The sequence below is a fragment of the Helianthus annuus genome, chromosome 7 (genome assembly GCF_002127325.2).
Source record: "Helianthus annuus cultivar XRQ/B chromosome 7, HanXRQr2.0-SUNRISE, whole genome shotgun sequence".
Classification (NCBI taxonomy): Eukaryota; Viridiplantae; Streptophyta; class Magnoliopsida; order Asterales; family Asteraceae; genus Helianthus; species Helianthus annuus.
Window position 1 is genome coordinate 118,939,403 of NC_035439.2, and position 22,034 is coordinate 118,961,436.

At 37.1% G+C, this 22,034-nt stretch overlaps 2 long non-coding RNA genes across 2 annotated transcripts; both read left to right on the forward strand.

Moving 5' to 3' along the window:
• The first annotated feature begins 2,913 nt into the window (after positions 1 to 2,913).
• Positions 2,914 to 4,398, forward strand: LOC110907125. The gene is made up of 3 exons (XR_002573924.2): positions 2,914 to 3,047; positions 3,603 to 3,659; positions 4,201 to 4,398. It is a non-coding gene; the product is annotated as an uncharacterized LOC110907125 (long non-coding RNA).
• Positions 4,399 to 8,936: 4,538 nt separating this feature from the next.
• LOC110925438 lies at positions 8,937 to 10,402 on the forward strand. The gene is made up of 3 exons (XR_002584481.2): positions 8,937 to 9,070; positions 9,626 to 9,682; positions 10,224 to 10,402. It is a non-coding gene; the product is annotated as an uncharacterized LOC110925438 (long non-coding RNA).
• The last annotated feature ends 11,632 nt before the right edge of the window (positions 10,403 to 22,034 follow it).

Genomic DNA, 22,034 nt, shown 5'->3' on the forward strand with positions numbered 1-22,034 from the left:
CTGAAATCATACCAACCAACAAAAATGGCCAAGAGGTTAAAATAACCGACAAACTTGGTAACAAAATTACTCTGGAAAGATCTGTGGGATCCTCAACTTTTGAGGAAATTGAGAAATACCAATTTAAACCCACATGGTCTGATGAGTGTGATATCCTTGAAAATTTCAAACCAATGGATTTCACAACCACTGATGGTGTAAAAGCTCCAAAAGCAAGAGTCATTCCTATCAAAGATATCCCAACAGAGGTTCAAAACTCTGTTGTAAAGGAATCTGAGAAAAGGAAGAAAAGAGAAAAGATCAAAAACTTGTTTTGTGAGTTCTGTGAAAAGAAGAATCATCTAACAAAAGATTGTTTTCATCTAAAAGCATATGATATAAACAAAAAAAGCATCATTTTACCTGCTGAAAGCTGCACCATCTGTGGTAAAGATAATCACAAAACTCAAGCATGTGTGTATCTCAAAAATGTTGACATAAAAAAGAATGAATACACTGCAAAAACATCCTTGAGTCCATCAACATCATATGTCAAGTTCACCAAGAAACAACCACTGTTTGTCTCTGTCCAAACAGCTGTCACAAAACAGCTGAACCAAAAGTCTGTCCAAAGAGATGTACAGGTGACTGATGCACCCCCTGCCAATCAATTCAGAAAAGGCAAGGAAAAAGCATCATACCAAAGGATTCCACATGTTTATGAGGCTTACAAAAAGCCCTCTAAACCAGGAGTGAACAGATATCCTTTTGGTTATCAACAGATGATAGGTCAAGACCCCCAACAGTGGTTAGAGAGAAACATTCCCAAAAATGTTCAAACCCCTGAGCTAACCACTGTCCATGCATCTGCCTCCATCCCAGTCACTGTTGAGACCCCATCCAAAGCCCTGTTGGCTTTGGAGACCTCTATAAACTAATCCGTTTACTTCATGTGCAGGGAGCTTCTGCATGCTTAGATAGTCTTTGGTATGCAGATAGTGGAGGCTCCAGGCACATGACAGGATGTAAAGCCCTTCTTCAAGATTTCAAAATTCATGGAGGGGGTGATATATCCTTTGGTAATAATAGTAAGGGAAAAGTTCTGGGGTCTGGTACAGTAAAGTCTGGGAATGTAAAATTTGAAAATGTCAATCTTATTGATAATCTGAAATTCAACCTCCTGAGTGTGTCTCAAATGAGTGATAAAGGGTTTGGATCATTCTTCACAAAGGATTGTTGTAGGATTATTGGACCAGAAATGGTTAGTAAGATTGAAGCAATAATCAAGAAAGGCTCAACAAAACTTGTTGCTCAAAGAAGTGGCAATGTTTATGTTGTTGACATGTCAAGAGAGTGCCCCAGAGCTGATGCCTGTCTGTTCTCAGCTGCCTCTAACAAAGAGACAGAGCTATGGCACAAAAGACCGGGACACACAAATCTCAAAACAATCAATGAAATTTCAAAAAATGGCTTAGTAAGAGGCTTACCACAAAAAATGTTTTCATGTCCTGAACACTGTGTTTCCTGTTTAAAAGGAAAACAGCACAAGAGCTCTTTTAAGTCCATTGAAGAGTCCAAAACAACCCAGTGTTTGCAAATGCTGCACATGGATTTGTTTGGCCCAGTGCAAGTCATGAGTCTCAAAAAGAAAAGATATTGTTTGGTTATTGTTGATGACTTCTCTAGGTTTACATGGACCTTCTTTTTACACTCAAACGATGAGACTGCAGGCATTTTGCAAGACTTTGTGATACAGGTTGAAAAGCAATTTGACCTTCCAGTAAAAGTCTTCAGGAGTGACAATGGCACAGAATTCAAAAATAAGGAGTTGGATGCCTTCTGTGTGAAGAAAGGAATGGTAAGGCAGTACAGCATTCCTAGAACACTAGAGCAAAATGGGGTTGTTGAAAGAAAGAACAAAACATTGATTGAGGCTTCCAGAACCATGCTTGCAGATTCAGGTTTGCCATTAACTTTTTGGGCAGAGGCAGTAAACACTGCTTGCTATGTCCAAAACAGAGTTTTGATCAACCCTAGGCACAAAAAGACTGCTTATGAAATTCTGTATAAAATAAAGCCATTAATCTCATATTTCAAAGTTTTTGGTTTCCCCTGCTTCATTTTGAACTTAAAAGATTCTATCTCAAAGTTTGCAGCCAAAATCGATATGGGATATCACTTGGGATACTCAACCACTGCTAAGGCCTACAAAGTGTTTAATACACGGACCAAAGCAGTGGAAGAGACCTTGAATGTAAAGTTCAATGAACTTTCATCAATAAAAATCCCTGCAAATCCTGCAGAACTTTTTGATCTTGAAAAATTCACTTTTGAAAATACTGCTGTCAAGACTAACACTGCAGGTCCATAAGAGGATTCATCACCAGACTATGAATATGAAATCATCATTCCTCAAAAGTCTGCTTCAAAAGGAAGAGCATCAGTTGTTCAAAACAGTTGTCAAAGCTCAACCACTGCTACCTCAACAGTTGTTGACCAAAGTAGCCCCTTAACCCCTGCTTCCACCTCATCAAACACTGCTGACAAAAGTCCTCAAACAGTGGATCAAAGTCAGCAGGTGTCCACACCTTTACTTCCAATGCCTCCACCTTTTGAAGCCACTGCTGGGTCATCAAAGTCACCAGCAGTGGTTAGCTCAGATGATACACATCTGCAGCCTTCACCACAAAATGCCATCATTCCATACCAAGGAGAGCTAATGTAACACCCCAAAAATATGCAATTTATTTTGTTACCTAAATGTCTAGTTATGTTATATTAACTAAGTTAAATGCATATGTTAGTAATTCAACAAGAAGGAAAGATATGTGACAATAAACAAAAATTTATAATTAGAGGGGTTAAACTTGTAAAAAAAAAGATGAAAGTTATTAATTAAAAAGAAAAACACAAAACACACATTTTTGTGTGTTCTGAGGATCGCCAGGAGCAAAAAGGAACCAAGGAGAAACCCTAGTTCCTAAAATTCTCAAAATCAGAAGGAGTTTAAGAGCCTAAACAAATGCATGAACCCAAAACTCGAGTTATCTAAGCTTGTTCAACGAATGGTAAGTCGAAATTTCTATTTTGATGATTTGTAGAAAGTAGGTTTCAACCCAATCTTGTAGTAATGTGAATAATTGTGTAGTTGTGAGTTAGGATTACACAATAGAACAAGAAATTTGCTTGATTTTAGTTAATCAAACGATTTGAAGCATAAACCCACTTGAATTAGGAAGATAGTGAAGAACATGAATGAATTATGTGCAAATTATTGTAATGGCTTAGTGTGAGAATTGTTATTAGTGAATAAATGATAGTTGAAACTGATTTGGAATGATTGTTGTATGAAATTTTGGTTGATCTTGATAATCTAAGAATGAATTAGTAGAACCATGCTTTGAATACTTGTACTTCATGTTTTATAGATTGTATGCACGCCATGTGTTCGATGAAATGCCTAAGAATGATTTAGTTGAAGTTTGACATGAATTATTGATTTAATGATGATGTAAACGAAAATGGATATATGGATAATTATGTTAAGTCATGATGAATAAATCAAAGATGCATATGTGAAGAAATGTTTATGAAAGCTAAAAGCATGAAGTTATAATGTATAGGCACGAAGAAGGAAGAAGGTACGAGTCACTTGAAGTCGCAAGCTTCACAAGATCACGGTAAGTTCTTATGAACTTCGCTTATGTAGAAAGTAGAATTTTATGTTAGTTCTCTTGTAAATAATTATTTGATGTTTTATGTGGGAATCATTAGTAAAAAATGTCTTATTACGAATTAATAGTAGAAAAAGGAGAAAAAGTATGTTGACGACCCGTGCAAATGGGTCTAAAGTATGAAAATGATGTTATTCTGGATGATGTGTTAAACCCGTAGTTAAACGGGTCAAATAGGATGAATTTGTTATGAAGTTAAAGTAACTAGATGTTGACTTTTGTAAGTCAAACTAGTGGAGAATAATAAACAAGAAAGTAAAAATATGCATGATCCGTGAGAACGGGTCGGATGAAATATGATGATTTTATGGTGATAGAAGTTAAATGGCATGATATTCGTTAAAGCGGAATTGTAGTATGAAAGATGATGTAAAGATGAAGTGACTCGGTAAAGGGTCAAATAATGCGGTAAAAAGCTAAATAAAAAAAATGTATTAGTAATAATGCTTTATCCGAACTAATATGCAAGTTTGTGTTATGGATGTAGGTAAATCTCATGCTTAGAATGGCGAGCTCGGATTCGAACACACCACATCGTCCATATATGCGCTTCCGGTTCAAGTTATCTTTTGAAATGGGTCAAATAATTTTTGTAATGTAAATGTAAATTTTATGTTTTAGGATGTTCGTAAGTAGTTTGAATTTTAAAACCTTTTTGGGTAGTTCGGACATAACCTTTGTATTAGGTCTTGTATGGTCACTACTTTTATTTCTTTTGAAAAAGTGTCGTAGAAGTTTATTTGTATGACGCTTGTTAAAAGCAGGGGAAATGTTTATAGTACGAACGGGTCATGCCAAAATTTTGTCAAAAAAAAATTAGTATGTTATTTTTAATCTATTTGAATGTGAAAAAGTGAGCGTTACAAGTTGGTATCAGAGCCGAGGTTTGAGGGATTTAAGTATTAGAGTTAAAATGCTTGAACTCAAACCGAAAGCTCGTATGAAGGTGTGTTCGTTCTGAAGCGCTATGCAAGTAAGTAAATTGTAAATTTTGATTATGCTTATGGTTAGAAATGGGAAGGGGTTTATAGTTAACTCAATAGAATAACCTGGGTTGTAACATTACGGGATGTTGCGGGAGGTTTCGGAACGTCAAGGAACCTTTTCGGGTCATACTGGGGCTTGGGAATGAAGTATGTGGGTAAAAAAAAAAAATAAGAGAAATCAGCGTTTGCAGGTTAGAAGACCCGTCGGCGACGACCCCCTATGGCGTCGGCGACGCACCTGGGAGTCCCGACGGCCTAATTTCCTGTCTACGCGCAAAGTACAGCGACGCAACATTCTGGGGTGCGTCGGCGACGCGGCCCAGTGCCGTCGGCGACGCCCCTTCCCGGTTCACTTTTGATGATTTGTTTTCTTTGTTATTTCGTGGCCTCCAATTCAGCTCCGGACCTTCGTTAAACTTAGAAAAAGCCCCTAAATGTTTATAAAACCATGAATATAAGTTGAATAACATGAAGGCTATTAGTTAAAGAACGAATGAATATGAAGTAAGTGTAAGAATGAATGTATGTTTTGAATAACATGTCTAGAATGTTCGTAATGAAGGATAGTATGGTTTTATGACCTGCGGAAATGAATTATTGAAAGCAAAATAATGCATGAATGATAAAGAAATGAATGATGAATGGTATGCGGTGAGGTCACGAAGTGACCGTTAACACCAGGAATGATGAATGGTATGCGGTGAGGTCACAAAGTGACCGTTAACACCAAGAATGATGAATAGTATGCGGTGTGGGCACGAAGTAGCCGTTAACACCGAGGATGATGAAAGGAATGCGGTATGGTCACTAATTGGCTATTAACACCCGGAATTATGAAATAAAAGCATGATAACCATAATTAAAAACGATAAAGGTCAATAAGACTTAAGCATGATGGCATGAAGTAACATATAATGAAGTGAAAAGTTATATATAAAATTAACGAATGTCTAATAAGTAAGAAGAGAATGAAAGTCATTGAAATATGTTAGGCATATTAACATATTTCATAAACCATGTGGTAGAATATTTCTTAAGGCAAATCCAAAAGTTTCGTTAAGTTTCTGAAAATGCAACCTATGATATTAGGATCCCCTAAATGTCAACCGGGTCATGTTGAAATGTTTAGAAGTAAGAACGTATATGATTGGAAGGTTGTGAATGAAGTTCTAGTTGGGTTTATCAACCCTATAATGAGAGATAGGTGGTTTAGTCATAAAGGACCGTTAACACCTAGCATGAGAGGAAGGAAAGTATAAAAAAAAAATTAATGATAGAATGGAATGAACATGACCAAAGAATAAAATTTAATAATGATCTCGAATGATATAGTAGATGGCTGATGAAAATGAAGAAATTGTTAATAAAATATGTTCCGAGTAGCGGGTGGTGAGAGAAAGTAAGTAAGAAGGATGAGGGATTCTATTCCCCTATGAACGAAAGGCATGTGTGATGTGGCTTATCATGACCGATGTTGATGATAATGTACAAGTGGAATGAAAGTTATTGAAATGTGATTATGAAGGAATCAATGTAACTTGAGATGACATGGAAAGTATATGAAGTAATGAATGTAGAAAATGCTTAATTGTAGATGACGGACGAAGGAAACACAAACGATAACAAAAAGTAAATGTTAGTAGAATTAAAATTTTAAGGGAATGTACTTATGTGGTAAGCATAGATAGAGCCTTAAGAAAGGGTCGTAGACGGATGAAATTTAGAGTCGTTAGGTGGGAAGGAAAGTATGAAAGCAAATTAAGAGATGCTTTTTCTCCACCTAACTAAAGATAAGTACAAACATAACAAGTAAATGGCACAGATAGCCTGGTTGGTCAAGCATAATGTAAGACTAAAAAGAACACATACATATATATATATATATATATATATATATATATATGTGTGTGTGATGTGTATGTGAACGTATGTGAGATATGTTGCCATTGGTTGTGGGAATATGAGTAGGGATATGTTGATAGTTAATCGTCGTAGACCTAAACGGGATATATGAGTAAGAATAAAACATATGACAAATGTGGTAACATATGATGGTGTAAGTAATTATACATATACATAGAAAGATGTTAAGGTAATAAGATTATGATGAAAGAAGTATGCTCCGAACACGTTACGTATTAAGCATGTGATGATCAACTTATGAGGACTAAAATGAATAATGGGCTAAGACCTGGATGGATGATTTAAATACCGACGAGGATAGAAATTTTGTAAGAAATGGTAAAGTGATAACAAGTATGTCTAAAATAAATAAGGAAGTACAAATAAGCGAATTAGTTCATACTGTAGGAATGGATTAATAAGCAACTAATTGTAACAGAGTTACTAAATGTTTGAGGCCAGTATATGTATATATACACACACACATACATTAGTAGTCAAAGTTTTTATGTCACATTAGGGGGTGACCAGGAAGAATGATGATGTTAAAAATAGAGGAATCAAGTAGTAGGCTCATGGTGGGCATTATTGATTCAAACAACATAGTGAAGGAACAATGTATGGTTAGTAACTTGGAAGGCAGAAGTAAATGACTCATAATGCTAGTAAGTAAATTATAATCTTCATATCAATATAGGAAATAATGACGGCTCTAAATTTTTGTTTATTGTAGAGTAAGATTATTAGATGTCTTGAAATGTCATGATGGAAAGATAGTAAGAGTCGATCCGCATATCGGAAAATGAGTAGTAGAAAGAAAAGAAAAGTGAGGAATTGTTAAGAAAGCGGGGTACATACTTAGTATGCCAAATTTAGAAGAATTAGAAAGAACTGTATGGAAAATGTGAAAGGTTAAAGTCGAAGGAAGCTAGAATGAAAATATAAGAATACGTAACTGTTAGAGGAGGAATGTTACATAAAGAGGGGTTGAGTGGAATGTAAAATATGATGAATATTTGAATAAATCTCACCCTCTGTCGAGTTCCCTATCATGGCTGAGGAATTATTAGAAGATAAACCTCTAAAGAAATGTTCGAGAGTTAAAGTTTTTATACGCATGATTCTTGGTTCGTATTATAAAACAACCCTACGTGGTAGAGTGTAATCTCAATTGTCGAATGAACAGTTGTGCCAAGTTTTATGTAACTCATACGTGAAATGGAGTTACACATGTAATAAGCTTATAATCTCATATGTAGCGGAACCTAGGTTGATAAGAATTAACCCTTTGAGGTACAATGTTGGGTAATTGCCTTGGTATTACAATTGCTAGAAGGAATGACGTATGTATGACGGTTATGGAATGTGATGACAAGTATAGTTGAGTACGACACTTCGAGTGTAACATGAGTTGCTCAAATGTAAGTATTGATTACACGAGCATATTGATAGCGTGATTAAAGACTTATGTTGGCCCTTGTAACCTAGGATAGACGGTAAAGAAGGTAGAGCAGGATAGTATGTACACGATTTGTATAATGTATACATTAAGTTGTGGTTAACCATGCAGTTATGATAGATTATCAGTGGAAGAAATATTAGTCTCGGGTAAAGATTATACGAAGGTATTGCAAGAAAAGTATGAAAAGAACTATCAAGCAAATGATATGAAAGAAATTTTGCTTGATATTGGCCTTGGACGGATGGGGAGTATCTAGAAACTAAAGAGTTAGAAACCATTGAATGATGTTTGATTTGTGAATTAATATGAATGAATAGGAATGAACAAGTATCAATATTATGATAATTATTTCCCCTAAGTAGATGTTAGAGGTATGCGGGAATGAATAATCTGATAGATAAGTTTTAAGAAATCAGCTTGAACAATTGAATGATAATCATGAAATAATGTAATAGGATCGCTTTGATTCATACAAGATTGAATTACCAAATGTATTAGACAAGTTTAGAGTAGTAATGACCGATTCATCATGAGGGATGATCGAATGAAAGCATGTTAACGAAGTTCGAGGTATGTAATCGCGAAGGGATATAGATAAACTCGTCAGAATGTATGTATTCAGGTTTCGGGGACGAAACCTTCTTTAAGAGGGGTAGACTTGTAACAACCCAAAAATATGCAATTTATTTTGTTACCTAAATGTCTAGTTATGTTATATTAACTAAGTTAAATGCATATGTTAGTAATTCAACAAGAAGGAAAGATATGTGACAATAAACAAAAATTTATAATTAGAGGGGTTAAACTTGTAAAAAAAAAGATGAAAGTTATTAATTAAAAAGAAAAACACAAAACACACATTTTTGTGTGTTCTGAGGATCGCCAGGAGCAAAAAGGAACCAAGGAGAAACCCTAGTTCCTAAAATTCTCAAAATCAGAAGGAGTTTAAGAGCCTAAACAAATGCATGAACCCAAAACTCGAGTTATCTAAGCTTGTTCAACGAATGGTAAGTCGAAATTTCTATTTTGATGATTTGTAGAAAGTGGGTTTCAACCCAATCTTGTAGTAATGTGAATAATTGTGTAGTTGTGAGTTAGGATTACACAATAGAACAAGAAATTTGCTTGAGTTTAGTTAATCAAACGATTTGAAGCATAAACCCACTTGAATTAGGAAGATAGTGAAGAACATGAATGAATTATGTGCAAATTATTGTAATGGCTTAGTGTGAGAATTGTTATTAGTGAATAAATGATAGTTGAAACTGATTTGGAATGATTGTTGTATGAAATTTTGGTTGATCTTGATAATCTAAGAATGAATTAGTAGAACCATGCTTTGAATACTTGTACTTCATGTTTTATAGATTGTATGCACGCCATGTGTTCGATGAAATGCCTAAGAATGATTTAGTTGAAGTTTGACATGAATTATTGATTTAATGATGATGTAAACGAAAATGGATATATGGATAATTATGTTAAGTCATGATGAATAAATCAAAGATGCATATGTGAAGAAATGTTTATGAAAGCTAAAAGCATGAAGTTATAATGTATAGGCACGAAGAAGGAAGAAGGTACGAGTCACTTGAAGTCGCAAGCTTCACAAGATCACGGTAAGTTCTTATGAACTTCGCTTATGTAGAAAGTAGAATTTTATGTTAGTTCTCTTGTAAATAATTATTTGATGTTTTATGTGGGAATCATTAGTAAAAAATGTCTTATTACGAATTAATAGTAGAAAAAGGAGAAAAAATATGTTGACGACCCGTGCAAATGGGTCTAAAGTATGAAAATGATGTTATTCTGGATGATGTGTTAAACCCGTAGTTAAACGGGTCAAATAGGATGAATTTGTTATGAAGTTAAAGTAACTAGATGTTGACTTTTGTAAGTCAAGCTAGTGGAGAATAATAAACAAGAAAGTAAAAATATGCATGATCCGTGAGAACGGGTCGGATGAAATATGATGATTTTATGGTGATAGAAGTTAAATGGCATGATATTCGTTAAAGCGGAATTGTAGTATGAAAGATGATGTAAAGATGAAGTGACTCGGTAAAGGGTCAAATAATGCGGTAAAAAGCTAAATAAAAAAAATGTATTAGTAATAATGCTTTATCCGAACTAATATGCAAGTTTGTGTTATGGATGTAGGTAAATCTCATGCTTAGAATGGCGAGCTCGGATTCGAACACACCACATCGTCCATATATGCGCTTCCGGTTCAAGTTATCTTTTGAAATGGGTCAAATAATTTTTGTAATGTAAATGTAAATTTTATGTTTTAGGATGTTCGTAAGTAGTTTGAATTTTAAAACCTTTTTGGGTAGTTCGCACATAACCTTTGTATTAGGTCTTGTATGGTCACTACTTTTATTTCTTTTGAAAAAGTGTCGTAGAAGTTTATTTGTATGACGCTTGTTAAAAGCAGGGGAAATGTTTATAGTACGAACGGGTCATGCCAAAATTTTGTCAAAAAAAAATTAGTATGTTATTTTTAATCTATTTGAATGTGAAAAAGTGAGCGTTACAGCTAATCTTCTTGAAATATCATCCACCAGATCAAATCATTGGCAACATCAATGAAGGGGTGCTCACAAGAAAGCAGTCCCAAAACATTTGTCTTTTTGCTGGCTTCCTATCACTCCATCAGCCAGTCAAGTACCAAGAGGCACTGAAAGACAACAGCTGGGTAGAAGCCATGCAAGAGGAGCTCCAACAGTTCAAAAGACAACAAGTATGGGAGCTTGTACCACTGCCAGAGGAAGTCAGTCCTATTGGCACAAAGTGGGTCTTTAAAAACAAAACTGATGAAAAGGGTATTGTTGTCAAGAATAAGGCCAGGCTTGTGGTTCAAGGCTACAGACAAGAAGAGGGCATTGACTATGACGAAACATTTGCCCCGGTAGCACGACTTGAAGCTATCAGACTCTTTCTGGCCTTTGCTGTCAACCACAACATCAAGGTGTATCAAATGGATATCAAATGTGCCTTCCTCTATGGTAAGATTCAAGAAGAGGTTTATGTTTGTCAACCTCCAGGTTTTGAGGATCCATTTTATCCAGATCATGTCTACAAGCTAAATAAAGCTTTGTATGGCTTGAAACAAGCAGCAAGAGCCTGGTATGAAACTCTTTCCACCTTTTTACTTTCCATTGGTTTCACCAGAGGCAGGATTGATAAAACACTATTTTTAAAATGGAGAGGAAAGGATTTGATGATTGTCCAGATTTATGTGGATGACATCATTTTTGGAAGCACATGTAATAAAATGTGTGAGGAGTTCAGGCAACTCATGACAGCTGAGTTTGAAATGAGTGCAATGGGTGAACTTCAATGCTTTCTTGGTCTCCAAGTAAGGCAGCTGCAAAATGGTACTTTCATCCATCAAGGCAAATATGCCAAAGAGCTTTTAAAGAAATTTGATATGGATGATTGTAAGCCATGTAGTACACCCATTGCTACCAATAAATTGGTCATGTCTGAAGAAAAGGATGATTTGGTTGATCAGACCTTATATAGAAGCATGATTGGGTCTTTATTGTACCTAACTGCATCTAGACCAGATATCATGTTTGCAACATGTGTCTGTGCAAGATCCCAATCAGCCCCTAGAAAGTCAAACCTTGTTGCTGTAAAAAGGATATTCAGATACCTCAAAGGTGCTCCCACACTTGGTATCTGGTATCCAGCTGATGGTAAAATTAAGCTTTCAGGTTTCTCAGATAGTGACTTTGCTGGATGTGATAAAACAAGGAAGTCCACTTCAGGAGGGTGCCAATTCCTAGGCAATTGCTTTGTGTCTTGGCAAAGCAAAAAGCAAGCAGCTGTTTCCACATCCACTGCTGAGGCAGAATACATAGTTGCTGCAAGCTGTACAGCCCAACTACTCTGGCTTCAAAATCAGCTACTGGTTTTTGGTATCACTGCCTTGAAGACACCACTTATGTTGGACAGCCAGGCAGCAGAAAATATCATCAAAAATCCAGTTTCCCATTCAACCACCAAACATATCGACATCAGACATCACTTTGTGAGGGATTGCTATGAAAAAGGTTTGATTTCTCTGCATCATGTTCCAACTAAGGATCAGCTGGCAGATATGCTAACCAAAGCATTAGACACATCCACCTTTGAAAGCTTGATATCTAGGATTGGCATGCTAAACATGGAATAACAGGCAAAATCCTGTTTTCCATGAATAAAAGCATTAAAATGTTTTCAGAAAATCGAAAATCCATCCTTAAAAATAGCTAAAATGAATCTTTCATTAAAATCCTAAAAGTCTGCCATAACCACTGATGGGTTCAAAAAGTCTGTGCTTCTACAAAAATTCTGTCCTCTGATGAAAGTCATCCCCTGTTCTCATTTTCTTTGGTTAACCACTGATGGTCAAAATCAGTGGTGTATCCACTGCTGAGCTATCTACTGATGGTAAAAAGCATCCATTGTCCTCCATTATCATTACAACTGTTGTTCTCACCAGTTGTTTTCACAACCTGTACTGTTTAAAAGTACTGTCCTTCACTTCACCAGGGGATGGCATGGGGGCAGTACTTAGGGTCAGACCTTTTGTAACTGCTGCTATGTCAGCATTCATTCTTCCTCTATAAAACCCCCTTTCAACACCCAAACAGGGTTTCACTGTCGAATTGAATTCTCAAAAATTCTCTTCTCAAAGCATTTTCCATCACATTTCGTCAAATCTCTCCACAATCTCATCTTCGATCCTCATCTTCAAAATGACAAAATCGAAATCATCTGCAAAAGCTTCAAAAGGGGCCTCTCAAAAGGCTACCTCCACCGACATCCCACACAAACCATCTCACAATCTACTGGGCCTTCTCACAAAACCCGGCAACATCAATACATTTGATTCCATCATCGACATACTCAACGCCTCAAAGTACAAAACTTTGTTGACCGCTAATGCACCCATTTACCTGCAAACTCAGAGAGAGTTTTGGAAAAATTGCATCCTTGAAAAACAAGGAGAAGATATCATAGCCATTAACTCTACTCTGCAGAAGAAAGCAGTCCGAATAACACCGCAATCAATATCTGAGGTCTTTCAGCTCGCTGACCAGGAAGGTAAAGATTCTTTCCCTAAAAATGAGTTAAAAACTGACTTCATTGAGAGAGGGTATGCAGACTCAATGAAGAGGGATACCTTACAAAAAGGTTTCTTCCCTTCTGCAACCAGATTTTTATTTCATACCCTTCTCATGTGTGTTTCAAACAAAAACACCTCCTTTAATGAAATACCATTGAAAATTCAAAACTTGGGGTATGTTATTTTACAAGGAGAAAATCTTAACTACTCCAAGATAATTTTCAATGATTTGGTTAAAAATGTTGAAACAAAATCTTTCTTACTGTTTCCAAGATTCTTAAGCTATTATTTTGAGAAAAAGTTCAGTAAGGATGATATTGCGGTAATAAACCAAGGTGAATCTTTTCAAATAAACAGCTTAACTGCTGAAACATTTTCAAGAATGTTAACGCCTTGTAAAACACAAGCAGAGGTGCCTGAGCAGACTTTAGCAGCAAACACTGCTCCTCAGGTATCTGCTGCTGAGCCCACTGCTCAAGGTGATCAAGGCAGCCAAACAACTGTCTTGAAACCCACACCTAAAATCACCAAAAAGCCACAGAAAAAGAAAAATCAAAAAACCCCCCAAACCCATCAAAAAGGCAACTCTGGAGGATGAGATACCAAAGCAACTGCCTGTGATTGCACAAAAATCACAACAAACCACTGCTGCTACTTCCTCACAGTAGTTGGTAGAAATATCTCAACCCATACCTGAAACTCCTCCTGTCTCTTCACAAAAAGAACAGGTTGTACAAATAGGGTCACCACATCATGAGGCTCTGGAAGCACTCGTTTCCATCCTCCACAGCCCAATACCCGGGGCAATTCTGCTTTCTAAACCCACCTTCACATCCCCAATTCCCCCAAACACCAAACTGCTGTTGGATGCAATTGATTTGAACCTAGCACAAACCAGTCCTTCTCACTCACCTGTTTATGAGAAAATACTTCAACATGAGACTGGGCTTGATGTATCAATCTTTGCTAACCCACCAACACAACCTGAGGAGGTTACACCCCTTGAGTTACAAGTAACTCTTGGTGGTATTCCAAGTGAAGCAGCCACTACAAGTGTTGAACCTATAGGTTTACACTTGGACAGTGGTTACATCAATAAGACTTCCTTGGAGGCAATTCCTTCCATAACACCTCTGTTATCTGCTAGTGAGTTTGTATTAACCATTGGTTCAATCAAAAGATTATCAAGTGTTGAAGGAAGAAGACCCCAGTACCAAGAAAAAGGGGCATCAGTTGTTGATGTTTGGAGTACACTCCCTACCTCCACTTCTGATAAAACCACTGCTAGTGGGAAATCAGATGATCCCATTAAATTGGGTGATGGTTTAAAGTACCAAGAATTGACGGAACGTGTTGAAAAATTGGACGCATCTGTTGCAGAAATTAAGGACATGCTGCAACAGTTGTTAACAATTCAAAAGGTACTATCCACTGCTGTTCCATCTCAAACACCTGCTCCACCACCAGCAGATGTTACAAATGAGCTCTGGAACCTCTTTCAATCTTTTCTCCATCAACAATTTCAGTTGGCTGAGCACCAACATGCCAAACATGTTCAAGGTCTCAAAAAGGCAATAGAGTCTAGGTTCAGGGATACAAACGATGACATCAAGGCTCTTAAGGCCCATTTGTTGACAACCACTGGCACTGTTCCTCCGACTGTACTTTATATTGATGACCTCCCTGCAGATAATGCCAAAAAGGGGGAGAAAATTAAGGAGTGGGTAAAGAAAGGGTTTGATAATGGGCTATACCTTGACACAGAAAAAGATGCAATGCTCAGAGATATTCCTTTGCCAGATGGTAGTAAAAAGGTTGATGTTACCCAGAATGCACTTGATGATGCTATCATAAGTGTAAAGAAGGATAGAGCGGCAAAGGATCTAGCAAGGTGGAATGAGGAGAAAAGAGCTTTTATAGAGCTGAATGCGCAGGGTTGTTCTGGTGAAAAGGATGATCAAAATCCAATTCCAAAAGGAAATCTTACTAGAAAAGTAAGGAAACCCAAATCCACACCATCCAGCCTTCCAAAGCACACTCCAAAACCACTGTCCAAAAGCCACCAACATCAAACCCCCATCCAAACAGTTGCTGAAACATCTGTTGTTACAACAACTACTCCCACTCAAACATACACCACTTCAACACACACCACTACCACTGCCTTATCACCACCATCAGTTCCTGCTCTAAAGTAGAAGACAGCAGATGTTAAAACATCTGTTGTAATGACAACAGTGGTTGAAACACCAGTTGTTTCAACAGCTGTTAGTCAGTCACAAACCACTGCCACCCAAATCACTCCCACTGATCCACCCAAAACATCATCTGCCTTCCCTAAAATAAAAAGGAGAAGGGTTGTCATATCAGATGATGATTCTCCATCACCACACCAAAAGCTTCAAAATCCCAAGCACTGATCACAATTCCAAAACCCATTCTTCTCTCTTCAGCTCAAATGTACAAACCCTTACCTCCTGCAGATGTTCAATTTCCTCTTGAACTTGTAACAGTCAGAGATGAAATCAAGTCTTTCTACTATGAGGATGACCCTGCCAAAAGGAGTTTGCCATCGATTGAAGGATATCCCAGGCCAACAAATATTGAAGAATACTTGAAAATCAAGGCCAAGCAAGCAGAGGATATCTCAATCAAAAACAAACAAGGGAAATCTGATAGAGAGTATCAACAAAACTATCAGTTTCTACTTACACAGGTCAGAGCTCTGGAACAGTTTGCAAAAAATGTATGTCAGTAAATCTCTGAGAAGGCAGATGAGTCCTTGAGAAGAGACTACATTGAAAACATCATGACCTACAAGACATACAAGGGGGAGAAACACATGTACAGAAACTGGACCATTCCTGAGCTTGAAAAAGAAGTAGCCAGGATTCATGAAATGATCAAGAATAAGGTCAAGCAGTCTCCCCCTGAAAAATTCAAAAGGGTTGAAGCTGATAAGGCTTTAGAGCTGAAGAGAATGAAAGAGGAGCTGATAATTGCTGAATATGGGTCAAAGAACTCTGTGTCTAAGTGGGGAGAAGCGAGGGTCAGGGCCACCTACAAAAGGTTGGAAGAGCTTAGGAAGAAAGATCCAACAGATCCACAAAAACCTGATTACTCCAAAGCAGAGGTTTCAAAAGGATCATCAAAGCCACATCCCAAAAGAACCACTGCTCCTATTGGTACTGCCATCTACAAAAGAAGGAGACAAAGCCAGTTAGGTTCTGAAACAGTTCAAGATATACTTACTGGAAATGCCATTGTGAAAAAGGGCCTTTTGTTAATGTTGAAAGAAGAATCTGAACTGGAAAAATCTGCACATACTGCTCAGCCAGTTATGAATAGGCCAACGTCACCAAACTCCTCAACAAATAAAAATCTCCCAAGAAACCCATTACGCCTAAAAATACAAGAGTGGAAAACTGATAAACAGAACCACATATTGACTATGGTCAGGGTGGATGGCGAAGTGAAGACATTTACAAGGGAACAAACTCTTGGCCTGAGACTTGAAGATTTGAAGGATCTCCTTAATCTTCCACTTAGCAGGGATGATGATGATACAGATGCCTTGACTTTTGAACTACAATTCAAAGGGCAAATAAGGGAACTGTTGTTGAGGCAATAAAAATCTACAATAATGGAGAGTTTTGGCATTATCTGTTCCAGGGGGAGATTGTTGGGATTGAACCCTACCAAAGGAATAGATAATAAAAGCCAAAACTGGATCACAGCAGTAGATTCAGAATAAGCAGATGTTTGGTTGCAAGTCTCTCCCCTTGAAAATGGTTTCAACATCTGCTGACCTCCTATCTGCTGATCATGCAAACTGCTGACCTACAACTGCTGATCAAGACAAAGTCTGATAGAAGAACTAAATCTCTGCTGCTCAATCTACTGCCTTGGTTCAAGCATTGCTGATCATGACAAGAACTGCTGGGTTCACAGCAGTGGAAGGATGCAGCAGCAGTTTGAGTCTGTTTTATGTATTGAAATGTAATATCAGTAGTTAGCATAGCAGTGTTTGTATAGATCAGAGGTTAGAGTTTGTTAGGAGGTTAGATGTCACTTTCATGGTGACGTCAGCTTTGATGCTCAGTGGTTTGCAAGTGCCTATAAATAGAACAGTACTCTGTACTGTTCTGTTTAGCTCTTTCACCATCTTCTTTCTGCACGAACAAACACTGAGCTCAGGCTGAGGGGGAGTTTGCATATCAAACACGCATTGTAATCAGAGTTTAAAAATAAATTTAATCATTTGATTCAGTGTTTGAAAATGTATGATTGATAGCATTTCTTCTGTTTGATTGTGAAAAGTTTGCTTTCATTAAATTCCGCTGCACTACTCTTCCATTTGTTCATTTAAATTCAAACACAAATCACAATCAATCCAAACTCAGATCCTAACAAAAGACCATTAATGGTAATTAAGGTTTGGATCTAGTCCATCACCTGTTTGACAGGGGACCAGTTGTCACGTCTGTCTTGATCATATTGACGATTTTGAATAGCTTTAAAGCTTGATATTAGGATATTGGATAAGAGTGTTTCCTATTGGATATAAAGCATCCATCTAATGGTTGCTGAAGCAGTCTCTAAATGTTATCGGCCAGTTCTACCTTGCACTATAAGCCTAAGATCTTAATAGGCGGATACAACAGCTTACAATATCTATTTTCCTTAATAGACTTTTCTGCGCCAGAATCAAATAATCCCCATATAAGCATCATTGATAAGGAAAGGTACCTTTTATGATGTCATCTTCCCGTATTGCCTCCTAGTGTCCATCTGGGAGACTCATGCGTTTGCTTTCTTGGCCTCTTCAGACTTCTTCTGATTCCTAGGGCAGTTAGTCTTGATGTGCCCCTTCTCGTTGCAACCATAACAGGTCGCATCTTTCAGCTTTTTGCAATCCAAGGTCTTATGCTCCTTGGACTTGCAGATTCCACAAGGTAGAGGCTGAGATTCAAATATGCATTTTCCTAGGTGGTATTTCCTACATGTTTTGCACCTGGTCTTTTCACCCGTTTGCTGATTTCCCTTATTAAACTCGGAACTCTTCCTATGATCAGAGTTCCCCTTTTTCTTCTTATCGGAGCGATGAGAATCCTCATCCTCCTTTTACGCTTCCCTTCTTCAGAAGCTTTTGCAGCCTTGTTTCTGACTACGTCGAGTGTGAGAGATAACGACAAATCTGCCGCTGACCTGAATGTAGTAGGTCTCGATGCTTTCACGCTTGCCTTGATTTCTGGGGCTAGGCCCCCAATAAAGCGAGCTATACGCTTTGGTTCCGGTGTGATCAAGTAAGGAACCAATCGAGACATAGTATTGAAATTTGTAAGATATGCCTGGCAATCTAAGTTCTTCATGACCAATGCCAAGAAATCGGTTTCAATTTTCTCAACTTCATGTTGAGGACAGTAATTTTCCTTGATAAGAGCAACAAACTGATCCCATGTTTGATTATACAACGGGATTTTCCCAGTAGCCTGGATTAGCGACCTCCACCAAGCTAGAGCTTCTCCTTTAAAAGATTGTGAAACAAACTTCACAATGTCTTGCTCTGCACATCCGCTAATATCAACAACAGTGTCCATCTCCTCGAGCCACGTCATGCAGTCGATGGCTCCCTTTTCTCCTGTGAAGTCTCTTGGCTTGCAAGTGACAAAATATTTATAGGAACAGGTTTTAACATGTGGTTCTTGATTAAGCACAACCTGCCTAGGCGGAACAATCCTCTGATTTGACGAGTTATGAACATCGTCCTCCTTTGATTCAGGTGATTTAGAAGGGGGTTACTACGAGCCACAGATAGAGTTTTAGAGTGTGTATTACTTGATTCATTATATTGTCTGTCAAGAGCTCGAGTAACAGCATTATCTACTAATGCCTGCAGTTCCGCACCAGTTATATTAACTCTGGTAGCATCATTATTCTCCCTCGAGTGGCTGTTGACCTCCTCTGATCCAGCCATGTAGCTTGATTGCTACATAAATATTGACAATGATTTATTTAGAGGTTATTATGGGATCATCATTTTTGACGATTCATCAACCATGGTAATATAAACCATATTGGTTAATTTGTTAGTTATATTTAATTAGTATTTTCATTATAGTTTATCCTAGTTATAAAACATTAAGGATATTAAAGTGGCGCAAAAGGCCTAGTCACAAAGACAGTTTTTAAATTTATAAGCCATGATTTCGGAGAATCGAGGCATTTAGGTTTGAACATATTTCATTACCTTTTTCTTGACAGAGAGTCAAAGACTACAACTGTCTTTTGCCCCGCAGGACGTTAATTATAGCCCGTAGGCACTTCATCCTTGAGGGATGGTTATATAAATAAGGGAAATTGAAATATCCCAATTTAAAGAGGACCTATGTGATTTTATCATATCACAGTTTGCCGAAAATGTTAACATGCTTTCAGATGTTAACAAGAATTTGAATCTTTTGAATAGGTTTTACCATCTCGGCCGTGTCTGAAATGACAGGTAGGCTAGGTTTTACCTTTAAGATTCTTTTTAATATTAAGAGCAGAACAACCCTAAATTGAGATGTTAATAAGGATCTGTATCTACTTGAGGAACTGCCATCTTGGCCTTGTCCTTAAAATGACATATGGGCTAGGTCTTGTCCTTTTTTGGATTTTGCCAATTTATAATATTGGTAGATCTTATAATAGGAACGTTATTTTAAATCTAACCGTTCCATTTAAAATTTAAACAGGTACATGGTTGCCCTAAACAGGACTTCTAACAGCACTGACTCGCCCATGCAGGGGCTAATCAGAAAAAAACAATAACAAAGGAAACAATTAAAGGACAAAAACGAATCAGGAGTAGTCCTAAGTTCTTTGTCTAGACTCAAGAATGTGCAACTGTGTAACTGAGATTAAACACAAAAGGCTTGTGTTTAATTCACTCAGTGTTGGCTCTGATACCAACCTGTCACACCCCGATATTTTCCACGTGTCACCGGTGGGCCCGGTGGGGGTATAGTGACGTAGTAGATATCATCATAGTCAAACAACACAATTTAAATGCACAGCGGAAGCAAAAGATAAATATATTACAATCCGATTCAAAAGTAATATCAAATATTACAACGGAATGTAAGTTGGATCCACAGGCGGATCTTAAAACAGAAAGATAACATTGTTCAACAGACTTTAGGCATCTAGAACTTGCGAGATTCCCTATTGACGCCCTGAGCTCTCAGCCAATTACGTATAGTACCTGTCACTTAAACTTTTGGGAAAATACGTCAGTTTACACTGATAAATACAACTTAACTGACTCATTTTGAAAATGTTTTAGAAAATTGATTTGAATGCACATGGCACAAAACTTTTATAACTTGGGATAATTATATAAAAATAATCGTGTACACAGATTTACATGTTCGTTATACATTTAGGGCCCGATGTAGAAACCGAGTCAAGATTAACAGACATGCCACAAGTATAGGCCCACAAGAGAGTGAGATACCGTTTCCCTTATGCAACTGTCAGGTGTACGCCTACACCCCGTGCATAAGACGTGGCCATTTTTATTATACAATGATGCCAAGGATATCCGGGACATAGTCATTAACCCCTAAAGGCCTTTATTTCAAACAAGACAGATTAAAGTGGGTTACCTCAATAATTTAATCACAATACGATTAAACATTCAATACCCGACCAAGCGGTATTATTATAATACCGTATCCCAAGTCCGTATAGGGAAAATAAGTTAAGAGTATTTACCTAAGCTTAAAATGCAATTTATACTCAGCCGTATATCCTAATTAGCAAGCACAAGTACTTCTACTGGGGCTCTTAATCTGGAACACAGGTTTTTATTAAGCTATTAGATTCCTAACGGGTCTTGTTTAAGTATTAACTTAGACCGGTTAGTTTTAAGGAAAGGTTTACGGTTCAAACGCAAGATTAAGCGAAGACCGGATTAGAATGTGGTTTAGTCCCAACAAGTCTGAATACTTGTTTAATATGGATAAACTAAACACCTTCTGGATTTTGAGATAAAAGTAATAAGGTTTGACCCGTTTCGGCTAATTTATGTAAACTAGTTACGTAAGCCGATCCGAACGCGAAAAGGGCATAACGGGTAACCACGAGAGTCATGAACGGATTTCCTAAGTTAATATGCCTTAAATATGTCGTGATATCAGTAGGATACCTTCCATTATGCCCAAGAGGATTTTATACTCAAACTATGCCTCGCAAGGGCATTTTGGTCATTTTAAAGTTTATAAAAGGGTTTAAATAGTAATCTGAGTTACAGGTCTGATTAAATCAGTAAATATACTCATTTTAATAAGTTATAACAGTAGGGTATCACTTATACATAAAATTTATTAATTATAACCATATTATGCACCGTAGGGGCATTTTGGTAATTTCACATAAGCTTAAAAGGCCAAAACTGGAATCTGAGTTTAAAACTTTTGCTTACTGTTAAAATATAAAAATTTACTTGAGAAAATCAGTAGGCATCAATCCTTATATCTTTAAACTAGTTTTGATACATACTATGCGTTAAGAACGCTTAAAAAAGCGATTTTGAGCCATTTCCGGGTTTTGTATAGAAAGCTGATATTTTTAATATTCTAGAAGGCTCAAAATATTTTATTTAACATATTAGATCAGTAGAAAAAGGTTTGGGGTCAAAAGGATTTATAAAACTCATTTTATAGCCCAAAATGGCAAAACCGACAAATATCGAATTAATGCTGCAACCCCAAGTTATGCTCAACCTAAAAATAAATAAAAATCTTCAAAAATCTCAAAATATTATTTTATATCAGTGGGTAAAAAGTTTGGTATTAAAAATTGGGTTT